This window comes from Panthera leo, chromosome B2 (genome assembly GCF_018350215.1).
Source record: "Panthera leo isolate Ple1 chromosome B2, P.leo_Ple1_pat1.1, whole genome shotgun sequence".
Lineage (NCBI taxonomy): Eukaryota > Metazoa > Chordata > Mammalia > Carnivora > Felidae > Panthera > Panthera leo.
In genome coordinates this window covers 36,007,188-36,013,617 of record NC_056683.1, presented here as the reverse complement: position 1 = coordinate 36,013,617, position 6,430 = coordinate 36,007,188, and the positions used below count along the sequence as shown (strand labels likewise).

At 47.9% G+C, this 6,430-nt stretch overlaps 1 long non-coding RNA gene across 1 annotated transcript; it reads right to left on the bottom strand.

Annotated features, from left to right (window-relative positions):
• Positions 1–1,231: 1,231 nt before the first annotated feature.
• LOC122219001 lies at positions 1,232–4,417 on the bottom strand. The gene is made up of 2 exons (XR_006202211.1): positions 4,086–4,417; positions 1,232–1,428 (listed from the first exon to the last, which is right to left on the bottom strand). It is a non-coding gene; the product is annotated as an uncharacterized LOC122219001 (long non-coding RNA).
• Between the last annotated feature and the right edge of the window lie 2,013 nt (positions 4,418–6,430).

Sequence of the window (6,430 nt, the reverse complement as noted above, 5' to 3'; positions counted from 1 at the left end):
CCACTACACCCAACCCAAACTTAACCTAGTTTCCCCTGGGCTGGATCCCATAAATGCCCACAGCCACTGGGATACCACATAACATGGAGGAAAATGTGAGGAGGGGAAGTCAAAGTGGAAAGAGAAGGGGATTTTAACAGGTTAGGATTAAAATATCTATGTTTGCAGATTTTACAAAGCTATATGATCATGCGAACATTTTGTCAACTCCCCTCTGAGAATCTTGGAAGGGGCCTATTTAAGTGAGGGGCCCTGAAGCAGCAGCCGTATCAGATCCATGGTGAATCCATCTGTGTCCATGGGTTATGATTTCCCAGAGGGCAGGGCAGCCTGGCAGGTTTTTGAGGACCCTGACCATTCTCCCCTCTTCCCCCTCTTCCCAGGCTTCTATTTTGCTGGTTAAATACGGCCAGTGTCTTCTATGGTTCCTCAAAGACAGGTCCCAGGTTCTTATCCGAGCTGGTGTCAGTTTGTCTACATCTCTTTTTTTTTTTTTTTTAATGTTTTATTTATTTTTGAGACAGGGAGAGACAGAGCATGAACAGGGGAGGGGCAGAGAGAGGGAGACACAGAATCCGAAGCAGGCTCCAGGCTCTGAGCTGTCAGCACAGAGCCCGATGCAGGGCTCGAACTCACGGACCTCGAGATCATGACCTGAGCCAAAGTCGGCCGCTTAACCGACTGAGCCACCCAGGCGCCCCTGTCTACATCTCTTAAAAAGGATCCAGAACTGACTGACAGGCTGTTCATATCACCTGCCAGAGTAGGACACCTAGGTCTGCACGTACACTGTTTCCCCTACAAGGCCTGGGGGCCAGGCACGGTTCCATCCTCCAGTGGAGGATTAACTTAGCAACTATTTCTGAGTGCTTTGTCTGTGCCGGGCTCTGGGGTGGGCCCCGGGATCCAGAGGAGGGCCCCTGTTCTAGGGGTGTTTACACCCTCAACTTAAAAAGTTAGCTTTTAGCCCCAGTCACAGGGCCTTCCGCAGATCCTTGACTCAATTTCATCTTTTTTTTTTTTTTGACTCAATTTCATCTTATTAGATTTGCTTCACTTGGCCATTCTGCCAAAATCATTTTGGATCTTGCTTCTGTCATGCCCTGTCCCCTCTCTCCCTCCCGGCTTCGTGTCGTCTGTGAATGTGATAAGCCTGTCTGTTATGTCTTCATTGCAGTCTGGGATAACAGTGTTTGACTTCCCAGGACAAGGACAGAGCCCAGAGGCATTAGGAGTTTCCCTCCAGGTGGACATTTATTCCTTAATCAGCACCCTTTGGGGACAGTGGTTCAATCCACTTAATTACACGGTCACCCAGCCACATTTGTCCATCTTGTTCACAAGGACATAAGATGCCTTGTCACATTCCTCAGTGAAGTCCAGACGCACTATGTCTGACACAGTTTTCTTGCCATCAGTCTGGCAACCCTGTCAAAAAAAGAAGAGTGAACTCTGTTCTCCAGCCACAGACACCACACTGTAAAAAAGAAAAAAGAAAGAAAGAAAAACAACAACAACAAAAAACTTTTTACTGAAGCATGCATTCAGAAACAATGCTAAATCATAAATGTACAGCTCTCGGTTAAAGAAATGGAACAACCCTGCCCCCCCACCCCCAAGCCCCCTAAGTTCTCCTTCTGGTCACTGCTACCTGCCAAGAGTAACCCCTTTGTGACTTCTCACACCATAGATTAGCTCCTCCCAGTTTTGAATTTCGTGTAAATGAATCATAGAGGATGTATGTTTTTGTATCTGGTTTCTTTTGCCCCACACTATCTGTGAGGCTCACCCATATTGTATATAGTTGTGTGTGCTCATTCTCATGGATACGTAATATTCCATTACACAAATACAGCACGATTTATTTATCCTTTCTACTGCTGATGATTGGAGTTGCCTCCAGTTGAGGCAGTTATGAGTAGCGCTGCTATGAACATTCTGTTATTTATCATCTAGTGCACAGATGTACTTGTAGTTTGAGTCTATCCCTAGGAGCGGAATCTCTGGGTCATGATGTATACATTTTATAGATTTTTGCCAAACAGTTTGGGAAAGTCGTTGTATGATTTCATACTCCCACCAGAAACATATGAACATTCTCACCAACATTTGGTTTGTCGATCTTTTTAATTTTGTCCCGTCTGTGGGTGGGATGAGGTGGTATCTCATTGAATTTGCACTTCCCTGATGCCTAATGATGTGGAACACCTTTTCTTGTGCTTATTGGCCATGTGTATGGCCTCTTTTGTGAAATGTCTGTATAAATATTTTGCTCATTTTTCTATTGGGCTGTCTGCCTTTTTCTTATTGATTTGTAGTAGTTTCTTTTTAATTTTTTAATTTTGAGAGAGAGTGCGAACAAGCTGGGGAGAGGGGCAGAGGGAGAGAGGGAGAGAATCTCAAGCAGGCTCCACACTCAGCAGGGCTTAATTCCATGACCCTGGGATCTTGACCTGAGCCGAAACCAAAGGTCAGCTGCTCAACTGACTGAGTCACCCAGGCATCCTTGTAGTTTCTTTTTTATATTCTGGATGTGCACCGACTCTGCTCTTAACTTCAGCCAATTATTCTTTTGCAGATGAGTGTATCTGATGCTCAGAGACAACTGGAAGAGAACGGCTATCCCTTTAGGTGATATCAGAGCCACGCCACCGAGGGGGTGACGTCATAGCCGCACCACCGAGGGGCTGGTAGCTCCAGTTGTCAGTGTTCCGTAATCAGGTTGCTATGTTGCTCTTGGAAAGTGGTGAGGCAAGGTTGTATGGAAGATGAGAGAGTCCGGAAGCCACATGTGGAAGGGAAGAGGGCAGAAGGGGCAGCCCCAAAGCCTTGGTGGGGGACTTTGAGGGTCCTTATCAGAAACCCTGAACATGGGCACTGGCCCCACCACTTCTGAAGGTGTTATCTCAGCTAAGCCACTTAGTCTTTTGGGGGATCTCTTCTCTCCTCAAGGAAGTACAGACAATACCTATTTCACAGGGTTTTCTGAGGTTAAGTGAGAAAGCAGTTTATCAAATGTAATATTCCATGCAAACATCATGTATGTCTTGGAGTTGGGAGGACTCCATGAGTCTGCCTTAATATAGTAGCTGCTCAATAAATATGCATTGTTGAGTGTCTGCTGTATACTAATCTGGCAGTCTGGTGGTAAAGAGGCTCTGATGTCAAATTACTCAAGTTCAAATGCCAGTTCCATCACTCACTTAGCAATGTGTCATTAAGCAAGTTAATTAGTATCTTTATGCTCCAGTTTCCTTATCGATAAAAGAGGGATAGGCTAGTACCTAACCACACAGCGTCAACGTGTGAACTAAATGAGATAATTTATGTAAAGATCGGTACCAGGCTCATAGAAAGCACTCCTGTTATAATCAGGAGTTTACGTATGTCCTCTCACATAGTCCTCCTAAAGAAACAAGGTGTGTGTTATCATTTCCATTTTATAGGTGAGGAGAGGGTAAGAGAATTGCCAAAGTCATGTGCTCTGTAAGTACCAGTGCTGGGATTTGAACCCAGGCTTCTGTGGGTATGTTGTTAATCTAGTGCATCTAACTGTACTGCCATCCAGCTCATATTTGTCTGTCCTATTTCCAAAGATATTTGGAAAACCCTCAAATGCTTCCCTGGATTTTTGGGGTTGGGGGAAGATAGGCCTGAGCCTCTGGATGCAGCCACGGGGCAGGTTGGGCCTGCCAGGCCTGGTGTGCAGGGAGAGGAGAGTGAGGCTCTGTGAAGTTCAGGTGCACTGTGCTGCAGAGCCATTGGGACTGGGAGTCTGCAGTGGGTGCTCTCCTGAGCCCCAGGCCAGGCAGCAGAGAGAGCGTCAGAGCTTTCTGTAATGAGCCTGCCACACGACTGGACAGAGACTTATGACTTCTGGTGGCTGGGCTGCCTCCTCCCACTTGTCCTCCCTGGTTATTTATCACATTTGTCCCTCTGGAGAGGCAGGGACATTGCTTACACTGTCCAGAACAGGGAATGCAATAAAGCCAGTTCTACAGGAGGCCCTGAGCCCTGTCCCCTTCACTGAGGGGGGGAGGGGCTTGAGGGGCTCTCCTGGTGGGGGGTGGGGCACCAAAACCAACCTGAGTCCAGCTTCCCAGAAGGTCTCCAGCAGCGTCTCCAGGACCACAGTGACGAACATCATTAACTGTCACAGCTAAGCTGGCACTAACCAGACCACTAAGCACCCCAACCCCCACTCATGGTATCGTCCCTCCCACCACCCCAGGCACTGCCACCACCAGTAAGACTAACATCATCTCCGGTGACACCACCTTGAGCTGCCACAGATGGAGATGATGTCACTATCACCAGGATCACTGCCATTATCACCAACAGGAAGATAATTATCAGCCTGGCTTCATTACCCACCCTAGCTTGGCTCAGAGAAACAAGGTAATCAGAGTTTTATGGCTGTTTCTACCTCTGCTCCTGACCTTCATGGCTCCTGGAAGAAGTAGTCCTTCTTGTCTGGCTTTCCTGGTTATATGGAGATGGAATGGGGTCATGAAAAAAGCTTAGCTCTAGACAGACTTGACCTTGAACTCGTCTGTTCAAGGTCAACAGATGAGAGGCCCAGAGCCAGTAAGATGCTTTCCTGTGCCTCAATAGCCTTATCTGTAAAGAGAGGATAGTAAAATTCACCTCACTGTAGGGAATAATTGTAGGGATACCGTAGGGATAACAAAGTGTCTGGACCACTGTAGGTGATCAATACATGGCACATTAAATAACTATCATAATTATCATTATTACAGGATGAAACTGTTTTCTTAGAAACTGCCACTTCCCGGGGCACCTGGGTGGCTCAGTCGGTTGGGCATCCAACTCTTGATCTCAGCTCAGGTCATGATCTTGTGGTTCATGAGATTGAGACCTGCTTTGGGCTCTGCGCTGACACCATGGAGCCTGCTTGGGATTCTCTCTCCCTCTCTCTGCCCCCCCCCCCAAATAATAAATAAACTAGGAAGGAAGGAAGGAAGGAAGGAAGGAAAGAAAGAAAGAAAGAAAGAAATGGCCAATTCCCAAAATGGCAGGCTCCTTGTGTCTGTCCAGAGCATCTCCTGGACCTCCCATCCTGGACACCTAGCCCAGGACAGTGGCTTCCCTCTCTCCATCCTGCTGCCTGACCCAGTTTCTGTGAAAACCCAAGTTTCTCCCTAAGCAGAGGCAGCAGTCACATCTCCAGGTCTCATCGTCCTATTAGGACAACATCAGTGTAAACATTAGTTATTCACAAACCCAATTACATTTTGATTGCTCTGACCCAACCGAGATTGGGGTTACTCTCAATCCACATTTATTTTTTGGCACAAGCTTCCTAAGGTGCGGGAAGAGGAAAACAACCTCCCTCCTCCTCCGCTGCACCAGGCAGGAATCTTCTCCTGGGCTTCCTCATTCCTTCTCTGTCTGCGCTCCAGAATGTGACCGTCCCTGGGCACTCTGCTGTTGAATGGACAGCAGGAGGGGCTGGGCCAGGGAGAAAGGGAAGTCCAGATACCTTTGGAATTTCAGTAAGAAGGAAAGGAGAGCCTGTAACAGGGAAGGGGGAGGAGGCAACAGAAAGGGCACAGGAGGATGTCTTTGGCCAGCTAGGGGACTGAGAGAGGAGCTGCCTATGTTTGGGGTGGGGGTGGCAAGCTGCTTCCCAGCACCTGGGACACCATGCTCCCACAATCTAGGCTGCACCCTTCCTTAACATGTCTCAACTTGAGCTCTGGATCTGCCCCCCAAAACCTGCTTCTCCCAATGTTTTCTCCATTCTTGTAAGGGATGCCCGGACCAATTGCCTGGGCCAGAAACTCAGTCCAATTCATTAGCAAATCTTGTTGGCTCTACTCAAAATATGTCTAGAACGTGACGGTTTCTCACCGCCTCCCCTACTCCCAACCCTGGTCCAAGGCACCATGGTCTCTTGCCTGGCTGGCTGTAATAGTCCCCTAAGTGGTATCCCCTTCAGCTGTAGTCTATTCTCAACACAGCCACCAAAGCAGCCCTTCTAAACATGTAGTTGACCAAGTCATTTCCCCATTCAGAATGCTGCAGTGGGTCCCCGTTTCACTCAGAGTAAAAGCCAAAGTCTTAAGTGCCTATCTGACCTGACCTGGCCTCCTGCCTTCTCTCTGACTCTGTGTCTATTATTCTCCCCTCACTTGCTCTGCTCCAGCCACAAAGATGCCAAGCAGTCCCATCTCTGGCATTTGCATTTGCAAATGTTTCCTGTGCCCAGGAAACTTCCTTCCAGATATGCACATGGCTTGTTCCTTCATCTCCTTCAGACCTCTGCTCAAATGTCACCTTGTCAATGAAGCCATCTCTATCTGTCAGGTCCCTGCAGAAAACAGATGGCACGCTCAAATTCAGATCCTCTGAAGAGGCTTTACAGAGACGTGGGCAGGGGGGTGGGAAACCACACGGATAGTGCAGG